This window comes from Trichechus manatus, unplaced genomic scaffold, assembly GCF_000243295.1.
Source record: "Trichechus manatus latirostris isolate Lorelei unplaced genomic scaffold, TriManLat1.0 scaffold00168, whole genome shotgun sequence".
NCBI lineage: Eukaryota > Metazoa > Chordata > Mammalia > Sirenia > Trichechidae > Trichechus > Trichechus manatus.
Genome location: NW_004444104.1, coordinates 2,310,112 through 2,335,545, shown reverse-complemented (window position 1 = coordinate 2,335,545; position 25,434 = coordinate 2,310,112). Strand labels below are relative to the sequence as shown.

The window sequence follows — 25,434 nt, the reverse complement described above, 5'->3', positions numbered from 1 at the left end:
TTTGTGGTTACCTCAATATTTACCTCTATTTTTCTAAGTTTAAACCAGTCTTTTATTTCTTTATATCACCTTGACTTCCTCTCCATATGAAAAATCTATGTCTACATTTTTTAAGTCCCTCTTTTTCGTTTTAATGTTATCTTTTACATATTGACATCTCTATTTCCCTACTTTCAGTGTTTTAGCTTTGATTTATTTTTGTGACTTCCCTATCTTGGTTGATATGTGGTTGCTCTGTCCCGTGTTCTAGTGTTGGGTTGTTATCTGATGTTATTCTTTTTCTGACCAGAGGACTCCCTTTAGTATTTCTTGTAATTTTGGTTTGGTTTTTGCAAATTCCCTAAACTTCTGTTTATCTGGTAATGCCCTAATTTCACCATCATATTTGAGAGACGGATTTGCTGGATATATAATTCTTGGCTGGCAATTTTTTTTCCTTTAAGGCTTTATGTATGTCATCCCACTGCCTTCTTGGCTGCATGGTTTCTGCTGAGTAGCCCGAGCTTATTCTTATTGACTCTCCTGTGAAGATTGCTTTTTGTTTATCCCTAGCCACTCTTAAAATTCTCTCTTTATCTTTGGTTTTGGCAAGTTTGATTATAACAAGTCTTGGTGACTTTCTCTTGGGATCTACCTCATGTGTGGTTTAATGAGCATCTTGGATAGATATCTTGTCATCTTTCATGATATCAGGGAAGTTTTCTGCCAACAAATCTTCAACAATTCTCTCTGCATTTTCTGTTATCCCCCTTTGTTCTGGTAGTCCAGTCACTCATAGCTTATTCCTCTTGATAGATCCCACATAATTCTTAGGGTTTCTTCATTTTTTAAAATCCTTTTATCTGATTTTTCCTCAAATTAGTTGTTGTCAAGTGCTTTATCTTCAATCTCACTAATTCTGACTTCCATTGCCTCAGTTCTTCTCCTATGACTTTCTGTTGAATTGTCTAATTCTGAAATTTTATTGTTAATCTTCTGGATTTCTGATTGCTGTCTATGGATTCTTGCAGCCTGTTAAATTTGTCACTGTGATCCTCTCTAATCTTCTTGAGTTCCTCTATTGCTTTGTCTGTGTGTACCTTGGCTTTTGCTGTGTTTTGCCTGATCTCCTTCCTGATCTCTTGAAGAGTTATGTATATTAATCTTTTGTATTCTACCTCTGGTAATTCCAAGAAATTCTCTTCTTCTGGAAAATGTCTTATTTTGGGAGCTTGCTGAAGCCATCATGGTCTTCCTCTTCATGTGATTTGATATTGACTGTTGTCTCCAACCCATCAATAAGTTATTATATTTATTTATTTTATGTTTGCTTACTGTGTCCTAGCTTCTTGTTTTGTTTTGATATGGCCAAACAGGCTGCTCATGTGAGCTAGGTTGATTATTGGCACCTTTGAAGCTCTAATGTCCTGTCACCAGGTGGTTAGAGGTATTACTAGGTATGTGAGTCTAGGAGTCTGTTTACTTTTCTTGTATGAATTCAGCTCAGGTGTCCAGGTAGTCGGTTACCAAGTGTGTGGTGCAGGCTCTCACTTAGGCATGGGTGATTTGTGTAGGCACAAGTATCTGGCTGCAGTAGGGGTCATGAGCTGAGCAAGGCAGGGGACTGATGGCTGCCCCGAGTGTGTGGGAGGAAAGCATGTCCCTGTTCCCTACAGCGCATATGTGGGTAGGTTTTGCAGCCAGACTATGAGCACCCCATGCTGTTATGTGTAAGGACTAGGGGGCACAACTTATTCTTGGACTCCTGTTGTGGGTGGCTAGGTGGCGTGAGTGGAGCCACCAGTTCTCAGGCTCCTGATGTGGGTACGTGAGGACCCTGCTTAATGGGCAGAGCAGTGTCAAATGTCAGGAACCTGCCACTTTACCATACAGAAATAGTTGCAGTTAGACTTCAGGTATATACCCTGTTGTACTGTGGTAACGAGGGCCTACGCTGTTGAAACGGACCCACTCAGGTCTATGTAGGGGTGAAAGGCATTCAAAGTCTGTGGATCCCTTATTCCTATGTCTTGGCAAAGGAGGTGTGCCTACCCTGAGTTCCTGGCTTAGGGGAGACGGTAGATTATTTTTTCCCTTGTTTGTTAATTTGTTCCCTCTCCAAGGCCAGGAGAATGGCTCAGAGCATGTGATGGGTCCTACTTCTCACCCAGCGGAATCGGCAATTGCTGAAGCTGGCCTGGGTCCCAGTGCAGAGCGGGAAGGGGGGAGGTAAATGGGAGAGAGGTTTTTCCCAAAGAGGGTGTTTTTGATCTGCACAGTGGGCCAGATGCAAGTACTTATCTTTTGCTGATTGAGCACTGCTTTTCACTGATTCTGGATGCCTGAGTAGACTCTCTGCCACTGGGTCTCTCTGTATACGGAAAACGCCTCCTGAACGCCACTGCTTGCCTCACTGCGCATGGGAGCCAATCCAGTCTGAAGGGCTCTGGCCCCTGCTGGGTCAGGTCTGGCAACTCCTCACTGCTTCCGAACTCTCTCTCTCTCCCCTGCCACTCAGTCTGATTCCTCAACTTTGCCTTTGATGTTCAGGGCTCCTAGATTGTCATATGTAATCAATTCAACTTGTTTTCTTCAGATCTTTGTTGTAAGGGACCACAGGAAGCATCTGCCTACTCGGCCGTCTTGGCCCCTCCCAGGACAAGTTTTTAAATTAAATAAATTCATCCTTATGTAAAACTTATCACATTGTCTTAATTTTCCAATTTTCCATAGACTACTGAAAGTATTTTCATAGACTAGTCTCAGTTTGGGGAATATTACTAAGATCAATAAGACATGGATTTTTCACCATTTTTCCTTCAGTTGAGCAACACATCAAAGAGTTTATAATGATCTCTACAGCTCTTTGTGTACGGTGGAGTTTTGCTCTTTTGTAGTGTATTCGTATGGCTCTAATAGCACCTGAAGAGTTTCTTTGACCTCTTCAGCAGAAGCCCACACAGGGGCCCACTCTCTATTTACATGCCTTACTGCTATGCCAAGTTCCAACTCTGAATGGCCCACTTTCTCCCCTAACTTTCTGTACGTGAAAAAGTACAGGCCTCATGGAACGTGCTTTCCTTCTCATTTCTCATAGACTAGGAATGTCTTTACTGTGGTAAAACGGAGCCTCCTTAGGATTCTGGATCTTGAAAGATAATCTAACATAATCCTCAGGAGCACTGACTATCTGGGTTTGGATTCTGGCTCTGCCCCTTACTAGCTGTGTGATATACTCTGTACTTCTATTTCCTGGGTAGAAACTGGGAGGGCAGAATAATAGTATCTACCCATAGAGTTGTGAGAATTGTAGCTATTACCAACTATTGCTATTTTAGGATTGCTACTCATTTTATTTTCACTTTTGTTTTGAATGAGAGACTTCCTGGCTTTAATTGTTCACGTCATAAATTTTTGTTAGATGACTATTTAGCTAAATGTGATTCTTTATTGGCCCATTACCCACAAAGAAAAGAGTCCTGGTGGCACAATGGTTAAGAGCTTGGGTGCTAATCGAAAGGTTGGCAATTGGAACCCACCCAGCAGCTCCACAGAAGAGAGACCTGTAAATCTGCTTCTGTAGAGATTATAGCCTAGAAAACCCTATGGGGTAGTTCTACTCTGTCACATGGGGTCACTATGAATCAAAATTGACTCGACAGTACCTAACAACAACAGCAACAACCCACAAAAATGTTTGCAACAGTTCTTTTCTAACCCTAAATTCCATCCAAACTAAGATGGATGGATAATCACAGAAACTTTACAAAAGCATGGTTATTTTAGTTACATGCCTTACTGTTATGCCAAGCCCAAGTCATGATCCCCTGCTGTCAGCTTTGGAGTGTATGGGAAATCCTACTGCTGTAGTATCTTGGGCTACTAGCAGTTACGTCTACTGTTCGAAAGAGGGAGAGGGGGATGGTTGTTGGCCACGCCTGGAATGAGGGGAGACCACTAGACAAGGCTGGCTATATTCTTCCTGCATAGTGGTAGAAAGGAGGTCCCTATCAACTGCTTACAGGATGGATTGGGAAGAATGTGGCTGGTGATCTGAGAGACTGTTCAGTCGTTTCTACAAAGGGCGAGGCTTACTAACATGGAGTTAAATGAAATTGCGCTGCCTTCGTGTTGTGGTAGAAAAGCCTGAACTGTAGAGTTAAGCAGACTCATGAAAACTGGTTGTGCCAGTTAGAGATGCAAGTCAACACTTGTTTAAGGCCTGTTTTCTTATTTATAAATTGGAATTAATTAGTACTATCTCATAGACTTATGGTGAGGATTAAATAAGATAATGTAGGTAAAGTGCCTGGCACATACAGGTGTGCAGTAAGGTTAGTTCTGCCCCCTCCCCTCTCCCTTTCATTTAGGCTGTTGCCTTTCACTTGTACAAACGTTACTCTAAAGTGAGGATCTGTCATGGGCATTTGATTTACTAGAAACATACCACCTAATGTAAGAAGCTGGTGTGCGTGTATGTGTTTGTGTGTGTGTGAGTCTCTGGGTGGTGCAAACGGTTAGTGTGCTTGGTTGCTAACCTAGAGGCCAGAGGCTCAAGTCCACCCAGAGACACGTTGGAAGAAAAGTCTCATGATCTGCTTTCAAAAAATCATCCTTTGAAAACCCTTTGGAGAACAGTGCTACTCTGACACAGATGGGGTTGCCACGGAGTCAGAGCTGACTCCGTGGCAACTAGTTTGCTTTTTCTTATGTACATAAGTATGTGTATATATGTATTGGAGTGTGTGTGTGTGTGTGTGTGTGTGTGTGTGTGTGTGTGTGTGTGTGTGTGTGTGTGTGTGTGTGTGTGCGCATGCATAATACAGAGGGATCATGCATAGAGCATCCAGGTCTTGACGTGCTCTTCACCTTTCTTTTCTTCTCTATCCTTCTTCAGGGAAAGGAAGGAAGCCAGCGAGGGAAGCTTGATCTCGGTTTACCAGAGGCCCAGGCCCTGCATCCCTGAGGACTATTTTTGAAGTCAGATATCATTCAAAATATGTACTACCCAAAGGATGTGTGCAGACAGAAATATCATTCTAGTGATAACAAAAAATGGCCAGTTGTGAGGAAAAATTCACCTGAAATTTGTTGGTAGAGTTAAAGGGGACTTTAGTTACTTTGTTGTTTCTTTTTCTAATTTCCATCACATCACCCAAAGTGACCTCTGAGAATTTCAAGAGAAAAGTTTCTGAGGCATCTCCAATCACAGTTTTCTGCGAATTAAAAGAAATAAATATTTGCAGCACATAATCTGGTTCTTTTGTGATTGTTTTCAATGAACCAACCTACCTTTAGCACATGAACCAACACGTCTTCTAAGAATTTACAATCTAGCAGGAGAGACAAGATGATTACATGACAATTAGTGAATGATTATGACAAATATGGTGCCACCTACTGGCATCAGAGAAGTTCAAAGAAACTGGAGCTCATCGAGGACTGGGATGTTTCATGAAAGCAGCAGCTATTGAACTAGATTTTGAGAGATGGGTGGGTTATAGATAGAGAAGCCAAAAGAAAGCCTTATAGAAACCAGGATACCATGAGTAAAAGTATAAAAGTGAATGGATTCTAGTGTGAATGCTGGAAGTAAAGATGGACATGGAGGTATGGTGAGATTATGGAGGACCATGAAAGGCAGGCTGAACTCTAAGCTCAAGAAGCAAAAAACAGGAAGGTACTGGAAGTTTTTCAACAAAGTTAGGTGAAGATAAAAGTGGTATTTAAGAAAAATGAGTGGCACGCAAAAAAGACTGGAAGAGGGATAAACTAGAATCAAGAAGGCAATTAAGAGTTGTTATAGTTAGACACAAGGTATTGGTGATAAATGTAAAATTAGATGTATTTTGAAGCAAAAACTATAGGACTTGGTGACTTATTACATATAAGGAGAGAGTCAAAGATGACTTCTAAAAGTTTTGGATTGGATGACAAGTAGAATGGTTGTCACAGAAAAATAGAAAGTTTGGGACAAGATATTGGTTTGGAGCCAGGTTGGGTTCAGGTGGAAAGTGACAAGTATAATTTGCTGAGAATCTAACAACACGGCAGGACTTCCTAGTGGAAATCCACAGTCAGATGGTGTCTTAGTCATCTAGTGCTGCCATAATAGAAACACCACAAGTGGATGGCTTTTAACAAAGAGAAATGTATTCTCTCACAGTCTACTGGGCCACAAGTTCAAATTCAAGGCATTAACTGGAAGGCTTTCTCTCTCTGGCAGCTCTGGAGGAAGGTCCTTGTGATGCATCAGTCTTCCCTTGGTTTGGGAGCATCCCAGTGCAGGAACCTCAGGTCCAAAGGACACACCCTGCTCCTGGCACTGCCTTCTTGGTGGTATGCAGTCCCTGTGAGTCTCTGATCACTTCTCTCTTTTATATCTCAAAAGAGACTGGCTTAAGGCACTATCTAATCTTGTAGATCTCATCAACATAACTGCTACTAATCTATCTTATTAAATCATAGTGATAGGATTTACAACACATAGAGAAATCTCAGATTACAAAATGGTAGACAATCATACAATACTGGGAATCATGACCTAACCAAGTTTACAGATATTTTTGGGAGACACAACTCAATCCATGACAGATGGAGATCCAGGTTGGAGTTTGGGTGGGAAATTAGAACTGGAGAGAAAGATTCAAGAGATTTTGACAGAGAAGTGATTGGCCAAAATGGGAATTGACAGGCTGCCTCATAGAGAAAGAAGGACAAACAAAAACTATAAGAAAGTTAATGAAAGTTAATGAAAGGAACAGATAGCAAATACAAAAGTCAGGAAAACGTGATTCAGTGACTCACTGAGAGAAAGAAGATGAGGGAGAGGGGGCGGGAGGAAGAGGTAGAGAGGGAGACAGAGAGTTTATGGTTTATTCCACTATACTGGGACCCCTTGGGAGCCCTACCTGCCATATTCTAGTCCAGAAGAACATGCCCTAAGACCAGTGCCTTAATTTCCATCCAACTGTATTTTAAACTTCAGGGAATAGCAGTTATATAATAAACCTTGATTACATCCACTTAGCTGATAAAGAAGTTAGGGAGGGAAAGTGACTTAAAGAAACATTTGTTTTATGGAATGAAACAGAATTTTCAAAATTACCTAAATCAATTATCTAAATCTTTACGTGTTAGTGAATTCTCAAACCTAGTTAGAAGGAAGGAAATTTTCTTCATATCTTGTGAGTCAGACTTGCTCTTGTTTAGTGCAAACTATATTCAATTGGAGAGATTAAATCAAGCACCAAATCAGAATAGAGGAAGTAGCTTCAAACTGGCTGTGATTTAAGACTAAGTTAAGCAGAAGCTTTATGTTCATGATGAGAACACTCTCCTGTCCTGGCTTGAACTCAGCTCAGCTACCCAGTGTTATTATCTTGGATACAGAGGCTCAGATTCCAGAGTTTTGGTCAAAGGTTTGGTCTGGAAAACAAAAAAACAGACAGTGGGTGCTGGGGCATGCTATCAAATAGTCATCCTGCTTAAATAATTCTCAGAGACTGCATACCAACATTGCCATGTTTAGTTCAACCCCCTATGCTCAGGTCCACAGCTTTGGACCATGCTGAATGTTCCACAAGACTTACTTTAATGGTGTTCACTTGTGTCTGTCTTGAAGATCTGATCGTCAAACCACAGATGGGCCACAGTCATCCTGTTTTGAGTCAGAGTTCGAGTCTTGTCACAGCAGATGATAGAGGTGGAGCTGAGGGTCTCTACTGCCTCCAGGTTCTTCTCTAGGCAGTTCTTGGCCATCCGTCTTGCTGTCAGTGTCAGTATCATCTAAACGGGAGAGAGAAAGAAGCTTACGAAAACAGCATAGGTACTGAGCATTTTGAGCATAGATGCTATAGAAGAATCTATGATCAAAAGAGGGAAAATACAATACTCTGGTTTCTCTTCAGATCGTATAAATCTTTCGCCTTTTACAAAAGAGGGAAAATACAGAATACAATTTCAAATTCTCATGGACTCCAGACTTTCTGGAGCCATGGAGCCTGGATGAATCCCTGAAGCTACTGCCCTGAGATAATCTTTAAATCTTAAACCAGAAATATTCCCTGAAGTCTTCTTAAAACCAAACAATAGTTTAGCTCAACTAAAGAACATTTACCTTGAGCATTAAGCTCTTTTAAGATCTATCTGTATGGGATCAAACTGACAACAGTAACTCAAAAGATTAGATAGGAACCTTAGCGGGTAGTGAGTTTATGTTAATAGGGAAGGAACAACTCAGAAAAGGGAGGTGAGAATGGTTGCACAACTGGAAGAATGTAATCAATGTCACTGAATTGTACAAGTAGAAACTGTTGAATTGCTGTATGTTTTAACAACAACATAGTAAATAAAATTTTTTAAAAAGCACAGGTGGAAAAATAACTACTTTAAACTCAGTTTCAATAACATATAAATAGCTATGTTTAGCTATGATGGAATTTTAGAGAGAATGATACTAATTTTAAAACAGAGAAATAGTTACAGATGTAGCAAAATAGACCTAGTGATTTATAAGCCTTACATGCCAAACTTCTTCTTTTTCTTTTCTTTTAAACACCTTTTTTGTCTCTTCATCTTCTGAGGAAAATGATTCTGAGGGACCCACAGGTGGTAAAGAGAGGCCAGGTTGCTATGACCTGTACTCATGCATACCTATGAAGTGAGTTTTGCCCACCTGTTATGTCCTTCATAAAGATGAATGTGTGAGAGAGATTTTCACTGGTATATGCCAAGGAGGTTGTTCCAAAGACTCACTTGTTGCTTTAAGGAATCAAGAAGTATTTGTGTTTCATTTTCAGAGCTCCATATTTTAAAGACTCTTAGCTCTCTCCTTTAAACTCCCTGATCTCGAAGGATACTCTTGGCTCCAGTTACTTCAAATAGAATCTCATGGAGTCAGAAGAGATCTGGAGTTCAAAAAATCCTTCTCTCTGACTTTGAGCAGGACAATAGCAGATCAACGATTATGTAGGTCACCTTTACATATAACTGGAAATATGAATCTCTTCCTCCCTCTACCCACAGGGCTTTCACAGCAGAGACTAGAGAGGAGGGTGGCTTTTAACTAAGGATTTAATTAGGTGGGCCCTTAGAAAGGGAGATCTAAAGCTAAATTTGGGGTTGTTGTTGTTAGGCATCATCAAGCTGGTTTCGACTCATAGGGACCCTATGTATAACAGTCCGACTCATAGGGACCCTATGTATAACCAAACAAAACACTGTTGTTCCTGCACCATCCTCACAATTGTTGTTATGCTTGAGCCCATTGTTGCAGCCACTGTGTCAGTCTGTCTCATTGAGAGTCTTCCTTGCTTTCGCTAACCTTCTACTTTACCAAGTATGATGTCCTTCACCAGGGACCGATCGTTCCTGATAATATGTCCAAAGTATGTGAGTCATAGTCTCGCCAACCTTGCTTCTAAGGAGCATTCTGGTTGTACTTCTTCAAAGACAGATTTGTTTGTTCTTTGGCACTCCATGGTATATTCAATATTCTTCGCCAACACCACAATTCAAAGCGTCAGTTCTTCTTTGGTCTTCCTTATTCATTGTCCAGCTTTCGCATGCATATGAGGCAACTGAAAACACCATGGCTTGGGTCAGGCGCACCTTAGTCTTCAAGGTGACATCTTTGTTTTTAACACTTTAAAGAGATCTTTTGCAGCAGATTTGCCCGATGCAATACATCTTTTGATTTCCTAATTGCTGCTTCCATGGGCATTGATTGTGGATCCAAGTGAAATGAAATCCTTGACAACTTCAATCTTTTCTCCATTTATCATGATGTTGCTTATAGGTCCAGTTGCGAAGATTTTTGTTTTCTTTATGCATGAGGTGTAATCCACACTGAAGGCTGTGGTCTTTGATCTTCATCAGTAAGTGCTTCAAGTCCTCTTCACTTTCAGCAAGCAAGGTTGTGTCATCTGCATAATGCAAGTTGTTAATGCATCTTCCACCAATCCTGATGTCCCGTTCTTCTTCATATAGTCTAGCTTCTCGGATTATTTGCTCAGCATACAGGCTGAATAAGTATGGTGAAAGGATACAACCCTGACACACACCTTTCCTGACTTTAAATGATGCAGTATCCCCTTGTTCTGTTTGAATGACTGCCTCTTGGTCTATGTACAAGGTCCTCATGAGCACAATTAAGTGTTCTGGAATTCCCATTCTTCGCAATGTTATCCATAATTTGTTATGATCCACAGTCGAATGGCTTTGCATAGTCAATAAAACACAGGTAAACATCTTTCTAGTATTCCTTGCTTTCAGCCAGGATCCATCTGACATCAGCAATGATATCCCTGGTTCCATGTCCTCTTAGGGAGGAAGTGTGGGGTAGGAACAGGAAAGAACTGAATTGCTTTGCAGAAGAAAACAGAAGGAATTTCAGTTTTTGCACCTGAGAGAAGAAAATTAAGGCAAACAATGTGGCTTGGAGACTGTGCCTAGGTTCCTAGGTTGAAATTGCCAAGGAGCTTTTTTTTTAAAGAATTGTGGGGAGAAGGTATTAGGCTCCTGAAAAAAATATATCAATGATGGTTCAAGTCTATCTTATTTAGATCTTAAGGAACAAAGTAACTTGCATGATTACAGATAGATCTCCTGAAAACGAAAAGTTTTCAAGAACAATGCATTTTCTAATATTAAAAATATCATAATTCCTTTTGTCCCTCTAAGAAACAATCTATTCAGAATGTTTCACTGTTGTTCATGATGGGCCAGGAGTTTCACTCTAAAGATAGAGGAGACCTGTAGTTTGCTTGTGGGAGCTTACCTAGCGTAGATGTTGTGTGTTAACAATATCAGGGCATAGGAAGAGTTGGTGGCTACTTAAAAGCATGAACTCACAGTGACAATGGCCAGGAGGCCCTCAGGCACATTGACTTCAATGATGACAATGAGGAAGATGAAGGAGTCCAGGACAGGATTCTTCATGGACACTGTGATGATGAAGAGAAAAATGCCAATGGAGACAGCCACTCCTGCCACAATACAAACAAAATGCTCGATCTCAATGGCAATGAGTGTCCAACTCCTGCAGCCAGTGAGGCAATTTGTCAAATGACTGTGCAGGTCACCTGTGTTAATGACCATGCCAGGGGAAGCAGACATTTTTTTCCAGGGGTCTTTGGCTAGAAGAGGAACACAATCTGCTTTATAGTTCTCTCTTTGGTGGCTTACATGATCAATTAGTACATGACATCACAGGACAAAAATCAGTTCTCTGGGCTCTTCAATTTCATGTTTTCTCTGGGAAAATCTTTGTAACAAGAGGTGGTAAAAAGACAAAAACATAAGGCCTAAGGAGGGAGAAGCGTGCCTGGCCCTTAGACCCAGCTGGACTTACCTTCCAGACAGGTTGTAGAATAGAAGCCAATGTTGTTTCCAGGGGATTGTCATCAGTGAAGTCACAGGATTGGGACTAGGGCTCGGATTCCCCAGTGAGAGATGAGTTATCCACCTAGAAGAAATTTTGAAAAATGTTCAAAGTTAGGCTTCCTGCTTCAGTTATACTGAAATCAGTAAAGCCAATAGAACGCCAACTAGTTACAAGCTTGATCCCTAGGGGTGCCCCATGATGCTTACCTTGCATCCCTAAGAAGACAGTAATCTGATGTCTGCAGGAAACTGGTCTCCTCCTTTAATCTCCACTATATGCCCCACCACCAGCTGCTCTGAAAGGATTGTCTTCTTCTCTGCATCTTGAATAACAAGAGCTTGCTGGGAAAGAAAAATGTGACAGATGTCTCACATCCTGAAATGATGCTAATCCCCCTCCTTCGTTTATACCTCTGCTGAATCTCAGAAATGGAGGGATTAGAATCCATGGCTGTAAGAATAGCACAAAATAAAATGAAAGAGTGTTTCACCTGGGGTCTAAAGATCCCCAGAACTAGTTTTTCTTGAGGAGGAGCTCATAGAGATACTCTTGGAACCAGAAAATGCTGCTGTAGGCAGATAGAGCAAAGTGAGAGACACAGGCCTGATGGAAAGGGAGCAACACTAAGGATGAATGACACTGGCTGTCACGTGTAGGAAGAGCACTGAAGGTGTTCTTTCTGAAGGGTTCAATAATCTTGCTAAAGTAGGGAAAACTCTAATGAGGTGGATCTCCTGCTTTTTAGCAAGAAAGGAGGTATCCTTTGCATCCACAATCTTTTCCTCTGGCTGGCAGTTCTTTGGACTAGGGACAATCCAGCTCTCCTGTTCTGTGTCAACAGTGGCACATTGACTCCCTAGATGACACACAGTAGAAGTCCTGGGTGAAGAGGATAGCACTGGTTTCCCACACTGACAGCATGTGGGGCAACATGCACTGAGCTCAGGAATGGGAGCAAAATGGTCTCAGAAAAAGAATCATAGGTTGATCTCCTTGGCTGCCATTGAACACTCCCTGAACTTCTACAGTTTGCTCCGTCAATCACCCGAATAATGATGTCGTCCAAATGGTTCACAAATGCTTCAGAGCAGTAGCACAAGATATGGCGCAAGGACTAATGTTTCTGTCCTACTTTGTTCTTGACAAAGCGTTTTCCTGTATCTTACTTCATTTGATCATCTTGAAACCCTGTGAGGAAATGGGACTCCAAGAGAGTAGGTAACTTGCTCAGGATTTCTCAGACAGCAAGTGATGGGGCCAGGGCTTGAGCATAGATCCTCTGCCACCAAAACCCGACTTTTTTCATTCGCTGATGCTTCTTCATGTGAAAGTAATGCAGACATTAGAAGAAAGAGGGCTGCTACTCACCTGAGGAATCATTTTACTGAAGCTGGCTATGATGTTGGCGCTTTTTGCCTCTTGGTAATAAGCAAACGTGCCTGTTAAAATAACAACCAGGACAAGCACGGCACCCAGATACACCTGAGTGATGAGGAGAGGAGTCAATCAGTAAAACAAATGACAGTAATGAGCCAGATCCTAGGGCTAGATCTCTCCATGGAAAGGTGAGACACGTGGCATTTGGTATGATATAATTTACATGCCATAAAATGTACCTGTTTTAAGTGTACAATTCAATGATTATTTCAGGATTAGTTAGGTTGTTTTTCTTACAATTTTTAAGCAAATTTACAAAGTTGGGCAACCATCACTACAAGTAGGCCTCAGAACATTTCCATCACCCCAAAAAGCTAACTCACAAGTGCCTATTTGCCGTCAACCCCCCTACCCCCTACCCCATCCTATCCCCAGCCCCAAATAACCACTAATCTGCTCGCTGTCCCTACAGAGTTCCCTTTTCTGGACATTTCAGTCTTTTGTGTCTGGCATCTTTCGCTTAGCATAATGTTTGCCACTTCAGTTTTGCTGTCCAGTTCTCAACAGGCATAGAAGCTCTCCATGTTTAAAGGAAAGAATTAGCTTTGAGGAGAAAGATCTCAAAGATACTTCATGTGGATGTAGAATTTTTCTTCCTTAGGGACTCACGGTGTTTTCTCATTTTATTTTTTTAATTCATGCCCACACTGCCTCTGAGACATTAGGAAGTCAGACGTAATTATGTTCTACACATGGGACAATGATTCATTTCCTACCGCCCATGCAGTGCTCAGTGGCAGTGCTCTGACTCCAGTCCAGTGCTCTGCCCACTAAGGCCTACATTCATGGTTTTGTTCTCCCCTGTTCTCAAGTCAGCAGAGCCATGTGGGGCATCAGCGGGGGCCTTACGTTGTCTAGGGATGAGGATGGACTGTTGGAGTACTGAATCCCACATGCGATCCAGCTCAGGATGGCTCCAATCCACAGGAGGATGGAGAATCCCCCTAATATCTGCTTGAGGAACTTGACAATCTCTGGGGTCTCCTTGGGAGGGGTAAGGACATTGGGCCTGTCCCGAGCCAGGAACTCTGCAGCTCTTGCACTGGAGAGACCCTGCAAAGGCCGAGCAAAACAAAACAGGAATTAGACAGTTCTTCTCCCTTGGGGGGTTGGATCAGATTTCTGCAGGTTTTGGTTAGGTGTTAATGCACCAGCCTAAAGAAGGTCCTGGGACAAGTGGACAATTGCCTCAATCCCTGTCCCCCCATGTTTAAAGAATATTTAATGCTTAGTATGATCCAGACATGATTTAAAGTGTTCTACATATACTTATTCATTTACTGCTCAAAATAACCCTATGAGGAAGGCGCTATTATTATCCTTATGTTACAGATGTGGAAATTGAGGCACACAGAGACTAAGCAACCTGCCCATGGTCACCCAGACAGTAAATGGTAGTGCCAAGATTCAGCCCCGGTAACCTGGCTCCGGAGTCCAAGCTTTTAACCACTATACTCCGCTAAAAATCAAACCGCTGCCGTCGTGTTGATTCCACGACTCTTAGTGACCCTATAGGACAGACTAGGAGTGCCCCATTGGGTTTCCAAAGAGTGGCTGGTGGATTCGAACTGCCAACCTTTCAATTAATAGTCTAACGCTTTAACCACTGCACAATTTTAATTGCTTAGAGATTTATCTAGAGATAGATGTATCTCTGCTAAAGGGGATTTGAAATGCAGAAGCTAGTCACCAGGGTTAAGGGCAAAGCAGTAAATCCAGACAAGACATAGCACCTATTCTGGGACTTCTATATAACACATTCGTTGCCATCGAGTTGATTCTGACTCATAGCAACCCTATAGGACAGAGTAGAACTGCCCTATAGGGTTTCCAAGGCTGTGATCTTTAAGCCAGTAGACTGCCATATCTTCCTCCCATGGAGTGGCTGGTGGGTTGGAACCACCGATTTTTTGGTTAGCAGCTGAGCACCTAACCACTGTGCCACCAGGGCTCCTTTTCTATACAGCACAACATGGGTGCTTTTCTACTTTGCCACATATCCACTTTGAGTTCTTTTCCATCTTAACAGTTACAGCTCCTACTCAACCTTTGAGGCCCAAACACAAAGTCACTTCTTGCCAGAGCCTTCCCCAGCTGCCCACAGGTGTGTGGAGGTGTGCTCACCCTCTTTTGAAATCTTGTACTGTCAGTCATGGAATTTTTTTCCTCCAAGCTATCTTCCACTCGCAAAGTCTTGAGCATATCTTTTTTTATATTATGAGCTACTTAAAGGCAAGGACTGTCTTGTTTGTTTTTGGGTCCCCTGTGGAGCCCTGGTGGCACTGTTGTTAAGCTTTCGGCTGCTAACCAAGAGGTCGGCAGTTTGAATCCACCAGGCTCTCTTTGGAAACCCTACTCTGTCCTATAGGGTTGCTATGAGTTGTAATTGACTCGATATCAATGTTTTTGTTGTTGTTGTTGTTTTTTTTTTGACAGGGTCATTACAGCCCTGGGTGGCACAAATGATTAAATGCTTGGCTACTAACTATAAGGTTGGTGATTTGAACCAACCCAGAGGTGCCTCAGAAGAAAGGCCTGGTGATTTGCTTCTGAAAGTTCATATCCATAAAAACCCTATGGAGCACAGTTCTGCTATGAAACACAAAGGGTTGCCATGAGTTGGAATGCATTCAATGGCAACTGGTTTGGTTTTTGGATAGGGCCAATGAAGTCAATGGGTGGTACAAACAATTATGTGCTCCGCTTCTAACCATGGTTCGTTTTGAGTCCTCCCAGAGACACCTTAGAAGAAAAGCCTAGAGATCTACTTCCGAAAAATCAGCCATTGAAAACCCCATGTAATACATGAGTTGAAGAAAGGTCTACTGCTTTTTCTGTAGTAAAAATGCAAATATTTGTCGACTAACCAGGATTCGGAAAACCTGGTTGCCTAGTGGTTAAGAGCTATGGCTGCTAACCAAAAGGCCGGCAGTTTGAATCCACCAGGCGCTCCTTGGAAAGCCTACGGGGCAGTTCTACTCTGTCCTACAATGTCGCTATGAGTCGGAATCGCATCACCCTCCCCACTACTTGGAGGCTACAAGATTAAGTGAATGCGCAGCACCTGGTATGCAGTAAGCACCCGTAAGCACGGTAAGCAAATCTTACTTTGTTTATTGGGTAATCAGTTCCTGGTTCCCTTTCTTCGGAAGAATGCCCACTGAGCTCATGAACCAGGGCAGAGCGACCCTACTGGCGCAACTTTTCTCAGACTGCATTCCATCCAGACCCCTGCTCAGGTGCTATTTGAGCTGGCCCAGGGCCCCTTCCCGCACATTTGGACTGAATTCTTTACCCCAGCCTACCCTGGGGTCCGAACCATGGGCGTTTTGCGGCTGGGAAGCGTCACTCGCCAACGTGGGGGAGATAACCCGTGGTGACGCCAGAGAACCCTCAAAAGCCAGACAGCCCGCAGTTTCTATCCCTGCTCCTGCTTCCTGGGACTTGGCACGTCTTCCTCGCCGGTCCAGAGCTTCCACCCTCCTCCCCCGGGCCCTTCAGTACTTCTGGTGGGGCACACGCATCCTGCTCATAATGTCAAGTCCGGAGTGCTTGGCTGGGCGAAGTGGGCGAAGATCCATGGCGACTCCGACGCGTGGAGCTCCGCGGGACGCACAGGGCCTGGGGCGCTCACGGCGGTCCCAGGGGCCGGCGAGGTCAGCTGCGGCGCAGGCTGAGGCTGAACTAGGCAAGCTGGGCATTTGCGGCGCCCTTGGGTGGGACCGCCCCGCCGGCGCGCTTTTAAACGCGCGCGGCCTCGCCCCCGCAACTTGCAGGCCAGACACGGCCCCGGCCCAGGGTGGCAGGGGCGTCCGTAGTACTCTGCCCCGGGAAGACGAGACCGAGGGAGACGGGGCCCAAGGAGCCGGGGTGCCCGTCCCCGAGCCAGTACTCTGAGCCTGGGCGCACAACCGGCCGGCACGGGGGTACAGGGCGCCGGCAGCTGAGCACAATCCCAGCGGACAAGACTCCGGCCCCTGGCGCCCAGTCAAGGGCTTCTTGGAGGCCTCATGCCCTGGCCCAGGCTCTCCCGAAAGTCGACACTTAAACTTTTCTTTTTAAAACTCAATGTGCTTACCAAATAAATGAGTTTATAAACATGTATAATCAGAGGGGAGAAATGCTGCTCCCAGTAGCAGCTGCTCTCTAAGAAAGTGTCCTGCCAGACTTATTGGACCGGTAGAGACTAGAGGAACCCCCAGACTATTGCCCCAAAACTCTGAACTTGGATTTGAAGCTATTTCTGCAGGAAACTTTTCAGCCAAATAATAAACCAAACCAAAACCAAAACCTGTTGCCATGGAGTCAATTCCGACTCATAGTGACCCTATAGGACAGAGTAGAACTGCTCCATAGGGTTTCCAGGGAGCACCTGGTACATTCGAAATGCCAACCTTTTCTTTTGGTTAGCATCCGAGCTCTTAACCGCTGTGCTACTAGTGCTCCAGCCAGATAATACATTGCCTTACAAAATAAACAATATCACCTGTGAGTAATGTACTCCCTTAAATAATTAACTATATGAGACCAAACGGTCAACTTTTACCCAAAAGCAAAGGTGAGAAGGCAAGGAGGGGAAGGGAAGCTGGATCAATGGAAACAGAGCAAACAGAATGGATATGAGAATGCTGACACATTGTAAAAATTGTAACCAATGGCAAGGAACAACTTGTATAAAAATTGTTAAAGGGGCAGCCTAATCTGCTGGGTAAACTTTCACCTGAAACACAATAAAATATTATAAATAAGTAAATAAATGAACAAAGTGTCTCGGTAACAAAAGGCCTCTTCCTTATGAAGAATGGATTTCTTTAGGCAACCGTGGGTCTCAGAGTGAGTTTGGGAGTAACAGGGAGAGACCCTGAGGAATCTCTGAATGACTGCGCAGGATCTAGATAAGAACGAAGAATGCTACAACAGTTTTGGAAGGAGGGAGAGGGAAGGAGAGATGGGAGGATATGGAGCATGCTGAGGGGCTGTGAGGGCAGAACCTCTAAGCTCAGGAGGCCAGAGGACTCCAGACAGGCTGCTTGGTGGGCAATCCCTCCCTCTCTTCGTTCCTTCCCTCCCAATAAGCACGGTAAGCATATGCTTACCGGTGCTTACCGCATACCATGTGCTGCCCATTTACTTAATCTTGTAGCCTACTTTTAAAAAAAAAAAAAAAAAAAAAAAAACTCCAGAGGCTTCAAGAGTTCCCTTCCCCACAACACCGGGCGCTGAGTGGGCCGCCGGGTTCCACCTCCCACCGCCGCCAAACCCGCGGACACAGCGCGGCGCCCCGGCCTGGGGGTGGAGTCTGGGGGAGAAGGGACAAGCCTCCCGACTTCCCGCAGACAGCTGCCGGGAACCGCAGCGAACAGCAGACTCCCTGAGGGTCTTTAAACCTCCGCGACGGGTCGCTCTGGGTACCTGGACTGGGTGGTGGGCGATGCGGGGAGGTACGCCATCACCACAACTCGGGCTCCGGCTGCGACCATCCGGATCCTGATGACGAAAGTCCCCGCCGTCGCCGCCGAGACTCGTCCTCCGGGGCACTGCCACCGCCCCGCCCCCTTTCCCCACACCGACACCGGACGGGCTAAGCTCGGCACTGGCCGCGGTCCCTCAGCTCACCAGCGCAGCCCACGCCCTGCGCGACGAGGGGCACGGGGCGACGGCGGGACTACATGGGGTCGCGGGAGGCCAGGGGAGGGCCTGAAGGTGCCAGGGAGGTCGGTGGAAGGAGGCAGGAAGGGGGAGAGAGAGAGAGAGAAGGGGGCCGCGCGCGGCGGAGGAGCAGGGGGGTACAGAGGACGAGCTGGGTCCCCGCCCAGGGATATAAGAGGCAGCGGGCAACTCCCGACCACCACCACCCGCTATCCCTGCGGGCTCCGCGGAGCTGGGAAAGGCGTGGGGCAGGGGCGCCTGCCGCGTCACGTGCATCCCGAGACGCGCCAGGGGCGCCCGACGGGCGGTGAGGGACTGGGGGAGGAGGACGCCGGAGCCAAAGACGGGACGCGGCCCCTGACTCTCGCCCCACCGCGCAGAGGGGACGACCGGGCGACGGCGACGAGAGCCGACGGTACTGCCGCCGGAGGCAGTGACCGGCCGCCCCCTCCCCTTCCGCCGTGAACTGCCCCATCCGTGACGGCGGCGGCCGACCAACAGACCCCCAGTAGCCGACGTAGGTTCCGTGCCGCGGCCGCCAAACTGCGCCCCCCACCTCGACCTCTTTCACTCGCGGGGTGTAGCGGGGCCAGCACCGCGCCGGCTGAGGTTCGCTGCCAGGACACATGTGTGAGTGTGCCCGGCTTTGCTTGTAGGCGACAAGATTAAGTGAATGCGCTGCAAGTGGTATGCGGTAAACACAGTAAGCACGTGCTTACATTGTTCATTGGGTAATTCGTCCCTGGTCCCCTTTCTTGGGTAGGAGAATGAATGCCTGTTGAGCTCATGAACCTCACCAATGGGAACAGGGTGGGCCTACTAGAGCAACTTTCAGACTGCATTCCATCCATTTAACACCCAGACCCTCGCTCCAGCGTCATCTTTGGAACTGGCGCCTCTCGGGTGCTGTTCGAGCTCGCCTAGAACCCTCTGGCCCCTTCCTGCCCATTTGGACTTAATTCTTTACCCCAGCCCGCCCTGTGTCCGAACAAAGGGCGTTTTACGGCTGGGTGGGGTCACTCCAGTTCACGGGAGATAACCCGTGATAAGGCCAGAGAACGCTCAAAAAACAGCCCGCAGTTTCTCTCTCCCCTCCTGATCCCTAGGACGCGGCACTTCTTCCTCTCCGATCTGGAACTTCTACCCGCTTCCCGGTGGCCTTCCAGCACTTCTGGTGGGACGCACGCATCCTGCCCATAATGCCAAGGCTGGGGTGCCTGGCTGGGCGAGGTCGGCGAAGGTCCATGGATTCGGGCTCAGAGCTCGGCGAGGCGCTCAGGGCCTGGGCTCTCAGGACTATAGGGGCAGCGGGTGAAGTCATCTGCGGCGCCGGCCGAGCGCGAACCTGGCGAGCTCGGCATTCACGGCCGCTCGGGTAGGGACTGCCTAGCCCGCGTGCTTTTAAACCCGCGCGGCCCCGCCTCCAGCACCTGCCCGGCCAGCCGAGGCGCCGAGGATGGGGTGGGGGTAGGGGGAGGGGGAAGGTGGCCCGGTACCGAGGAAGCCAGGACTGGCTTGCGGGGCAGGATTCTGAGACCTGGAGCACAGCTGGCCGGCGCGGGGGCGCAGGGCGGGGGAGGCGGAGCCGGAGCGCCGTGCAGTCAGGCAAAGTTCAGGCCTCTGGCGCCCAGGCGAGGGCTTCTCTGCGGCCTCAGGCCCTGGCCCAGGCTCTCCTGAAGGTCGACTCTTGGTTTTCTGTTTAAAACTCAATTTGCTTACCAAATAAACGAGTTTATAAACGTATATAATCAGAGGGGGGAACTGCTGTTCCCAGCAGCAACTCCTCTCTAAGAAAGTGTCCTGCCAGACCTACTGGACCAATAGGGAGTAGAAGAACCCTGGAGACTATTGCCCTAAGATAAATCTTTGAACTTGAATTTGAAGCTTATTTGTGCAGGACACCTTTCAGCCAAATAATAGACTGGTTTATAAAATAAACTATCACCTGTGAGTAATGTGCTTGTTTAAACAACTGTTCAAGACCAAATAGTCAACATTTCCCAGAAAACAAAGATGAGAAAGCATGGCGGGGAAGGGAAGCTAGATCAATGATGTCATGGATTGATTGTGTCACCCAAAAATATGTATATCAATTTGGCTAGGCCATGATTCCCAGTATTGTGTGATTGTCCACCGTTTTGTCATCTGATGTGATTTTCCCATGTGTTGTAAACCCTGCCTCTTATGTTAATGAGGTGGGATAGGCAGCAGTTGTGTTAATGAGGTAGGACTCGATCTTCAAGATTGGGTTGTGCCTTGACGCAGTCTCTTTTGAGATATAAAAGAGAGAAGTGAGCAGAGAGACAGGGGGACCTCATACCACCAAGAAAGCAGTACCAAGAGCAGAGCATGTCCTTTGGACCTGGGGTTCCATTGCGGAGAAGCTCCTCGTCCAGGGGAAGATTGATGAGAAGGACCTTCCTCAAGAGCCGCTAGAGAGAGAAAGCCTTCCCCTGGAGGTGATGCCCTGAATTTGGACTTCTAGCCTACTTTACTGTGAGGAAATAAATTTCTCTTTGTTAATGCCATCCACTTGTGGTACTTCTGTTATAGCAGCACTAGATAACTAAGACAAATGGAAATAAAACAAACAGAATGGATAGGAGAATGCTGACACATTATAAAAATTGTAACCAATGACAAAGAACAATTTGTATAAAAATTGTTAAAGGGGGATCTAATTTGCACTGTAAACTTTCACCTAAAACACAATAAAATATTATTTTTTAAAAATACATAAATAAAGTTTTGTGGTAACAAAAAGCCTCTTCCTTATGGGAGAATGGATTTCTTTAGGCAAATACGAACCTTAGAGTGAACTTGGGAGTAATAGAGAGAGACACTGAGGAGTCTTCTAAATTACTTTGCAGGATCCAGATAAGAATGTAGAGTGCTGAAACAGTTTTGGAGAGATGGGAGGATATGGCCTGAGGTGCTGTGAGAGTGGAACCTCCAAGCTCAGGAGGCCAGAGGACTCCAGACAGGCTGCTTGTGGGCACGGTGGCTGCTGCTCCCATCAATGGGTTAGAGCCCCCATTCCAACTCTTTGGACAGATATGGAGTAGAGAAGCAGGATGCCCAGAGAGATGTCCCTGAACACAAGTCCAGGTTGAGCTCCAGGAGCAGAAAACCCAGGTTCATGTGGACTTGATTGGGGGATAGGAGAGTGGGAAAGAGAGATGTCTTAGTTATCTAGTGCTGCTGTAACAAAAATACTGCAAGTGAAAGTTTTGTGTCAGCAAATCTTCAATGAACCTCTCTGTGTTTTCCATTTTTTCCCCGTGTTCTGGAACTCTGATCACATGCAAATTTTTGCTTTTGATAGTATCCCACATTGTTCTCCAGGATTCTTTATTTTTCTTCATTCTTTTCTCTGATTTTTCCTCAAAGTAGTATCCAAGGATTTATCTTCAATTTTGCTGGTCCTGTCTTCCATTGTTTGATATTTTCTCCTAAAACCTTCTATTGCACTGTCCATTTCAGAAATCTTGTTTATCTTTTGAATTTCTAATTGCTGTTTTTCTATGATTTCTAGTTGTTTATTTATCTTATCATTTTGTTCCTATATTATTTTCCTAAATTCTTCGGTTTGTCTGTATTTTCCCTGATTTTGTCTGTATTTTCCATGACTTTGTGTATTTTTTCCTTTTTTTTTGGTCTACATTTTCCTTCATCTTTTGGAGAACCCTGAATATTAGAGTTTTGAATTCCCTATCAGGTAGTTCCAGTGCCTTTTCTTCTACTGGAAGGTCGTCTGGTGTTTTATTTTGGTCACTTTCTGGAGCCATCCTGTCTTTTTTTCTTTTTAAATATGTTTTGATATTGTCTGCTGTCTCTGGGACATTCAGGAATTATTTTCTTCATTTATTGATTGTAGATTTGTTTGTTTTGTCTTGCTTTTTAGTGTTATTTGATTATGTCTGGGAAGGTAGGCTGGGTGTGTTTTGTTGCTTGCTTGCCTCTGGGCATGATACTTCTCACCACCTAGGCCAGGTGGGCAGGGCTGGTCATCAGGGCAGATTCAGCTGGAGTGGAGGAGTGGGAATGGGTAGTTTATGGCATGAATTGGGGCCTATGGGGCAGGGCCAGGGGGCAGTGCAGGGTGGGATCCAAGGGACCATGTTGGTGTCACTCGGGTGTGGCTCTCGGCGCAGGGCGCAGATAGGCAGAATAGAAGGCAGAGGATGTGATGTGTGGAGCTAAGTGGGTGAGTGAGAGAAGAGAGAGAAACCAGAAAAAAATGAAGAAATGAAGGAAAGAAGAAAAAAGGAAAAAAAGTAAATATAATGGTGGTGTGGTAGGATTTGGTGGGTGGGGGTGGGGCAGACCTGGCGAGACCATGTGCCAGTGGCTCTGTAGCCAAGCAGTATGGTTTGGCCAGTCGAGAAGGGGCATGGGTGGTACACAGGACTAGGTGGGCTGGAGAAAGGAAAGGAAAGAGGAGAGAAGAAACCAACCAACCAACAAAAATAAATTAAAAAATAAAAATAAAAACAATGGAAAAAAATGTGGTGGGGGAGCCGGCTGTTGGAGGCAGGGTGGAATTGGGGTGGAGGCAAACTGATGTCTCTCTCACTGGGTGGCGCCACATGGCCTGTCAGGAAGGGGCGGAGACAGTGCAGGTCCAAGGTGGGAGGGAGAAGGAAAAGGGAGAAGGGGAAAGATAAAGAAAAATTAAAAATATGGCACTGAGGGAGTTAGCCTGTGGAGGCAGTGCAGACTCCGGGAGGCCTTTTGCCAGGGCTCCCCAGCTGAGCCGTGTAGCACAGCCCGCCAAGAAGAGGGGTGGTGGTGCATGGGGCTAGGTGAGTGGGAGAAAGGAAAGGAAGGGAGAGAGAAGAAACAACAACAAAAAAGAAAAAACAAGACAAAACAATAAATAAATGCACGGAGGGAGCCAGTCAGTGATGGCGGCGCAGACCTGGGGAGGTCACGTGCAGTGACTCTCTAGCCGAGTGAGTGCAGCACAGTCCCTTGAGAAGGGACGGGGGTGGTGCACAGGGCTGGGTGGGCAGGAGAAAGGAAAGGAGAGAGAGAAGAAACAGAAAAACAGAAAAAAAAAAAAGAACAAACAAACCAAAAAATCACAATCCTTCAAGAAGGGGAGGGGACGGCACACGGGGCTAACTGGGCGGGACAAAGGAAAGGAAGGAAGGGAGAGGGAGAGAGAAGCAACAAAAAAAGTCAAAAAACAAACAAAATGGCACTGAAGGGGCCCGCTGGGGGAGGCAGGGTGGACCTGGGTGGCAATGAGCTGGTTTCTCCAGCTGAGCTACTGTGGCCCATTAGAAAGCAGCAGAGGCTGTGTAGAGGGAAGAAGGGTGGGTGTGTCCCTGGTTACCAAAGCTTTATCTCCTGTTGGGAGCTCCTTGAAGTTGCCTTCCCGTACTCCCTGTCCTTGGTTTTTGGTGACTGAGGTCCAAGATGGTGAATCTGGGTGGCAGTGAGCTGGTGTCTCTCCAGCCAAACGACTGTGGCCCATTAATAAGCGGCAGAGGCCTTGTACAGGGAAGAAGGGTAGGGCGTGGGAAAGCATGTATTGCTGGTTACCGGGTGCTCTGTCGCCTGTTGGGAGTTCCGTGAAGTTGCGTTCCCATACTCCCTGTCTGTGGTTCTTGGTGACTGAAGTCCAAGATGGCGAATCCATGCCGTGTTAGCTGGTAGGGGACCTCCACTCTGTAGCTCTCCTCATTCTCTGTCAGTATCTTATTTCATTCAGTGCTTGATCAAGTTCTTTATTCCTTCATTTGATGCTTAGGGTTCCAGGATTGATGTTTGTATCTGTTTTCCTTAGGTTTTTGGGTCTTTGGTGCAGAGGGACAGCATGGTGCTTCTGTCTATAGCATCGTGTTGGCTCCGCCTCCGATGGCAATATTTTTATTATTTAGAATTTATTTAGATTATTTTTCTATTGCTTTGCACCCTTCAATGAAAGATGGGGAGAGAGAAAGAGTGGCTGAGTTAGAGCCTTTTGTTTGATGGTTCCTCTTGGTGCTTTAAAGGCACACATTGTACAGCTAGATTCTAGTTTAAAGGGATGTCCCTCAGCTGGTTCATGAGGTGTGAGTTTGAGGATTCAAAGTACAGAGAAGAGAATCAAGGTGATAGTGGGAAGAAGAAGATTCACTTCCTGCTTCACATCTGTTTGGGCTTGTGTCTCCACTGCCCACCCCTCCTCATCCTCTGAATTCCTCTCCTACATACCCTTGACTGTTCCCCACCCAGAAATCTCCCCACACACCTGTGTCTGCTCATCTTGCCACACTGTGATTAGGCCAGAGTTTCTCTACTGACTGAGGGCCTCCTGGAGTCAGAGTTAAAATGAAAACAAAACAAAACTTTAGCTAAGTACAATTCTACACCGTTTACTCATTTCTTCATTTATAGGAAATCCTAATATTAACATCCTGCAGAAAGGAAACCTGCTTTTCAGAAAATAGCACTTTTACTGTGTTGATGATCTTACCTGGGGTTGTTGAAAGACAATGAGGAGAGAGCAGAGCAGTGGAAGCTTTTAGATTCAGGTAAAGGCCTTCAGGAGAACAGACACAGGCCATTGGGGCAACCTACAGGGCACATGGACATAGCTCCATGAAAAGTAGCTCGTAGCTGGGGTACTTTATGTTACTGTCATGTTTATTCTCTGTGACTTATTTTGGGTTAAAAAATTCTTTTTCAGAAAATTATCATTTTCATTTTAAAAGGTAGTTGAAAAAAACTTAACTGCATCCTCAAGTTTTTTTTATTTTTTAATCTTTGAGTGAAAATAGATTTTCTCCATGTGAGTCATCTCTACCTTTATAATAGAAGTGAATGACATAAATGATATTAGTCATAAAAGTATGCTGGGTTAACTTTGCAAGAATTTGCTCTTCTAATGAGTGAAGTAATGCCCTCTGGTCACCAGTTACCATACTTTCCAGAGTTAGGAAGCAAAAAGAAGACATTCCAGTATTTGTTACTGAAATAGTTATTAGAGGCTT

The 25,434-nt window shown here is 45.3% G+C and overlaps 1 pseudogene; it reads right to left on the bottom strand.

The window, feature by feature from the left end:
* LOC101349152 (potassium-transporting ATPase alpha chain 2-like) overlaps nt 1-15,004 on the bottom strand; it is a 31,677-nt pseudogene extending 16,673 nt beyond the window's left edge.
* Between the last annotated feature and the right edge of the window lie 10,430 nt (nt 15,005-25,434).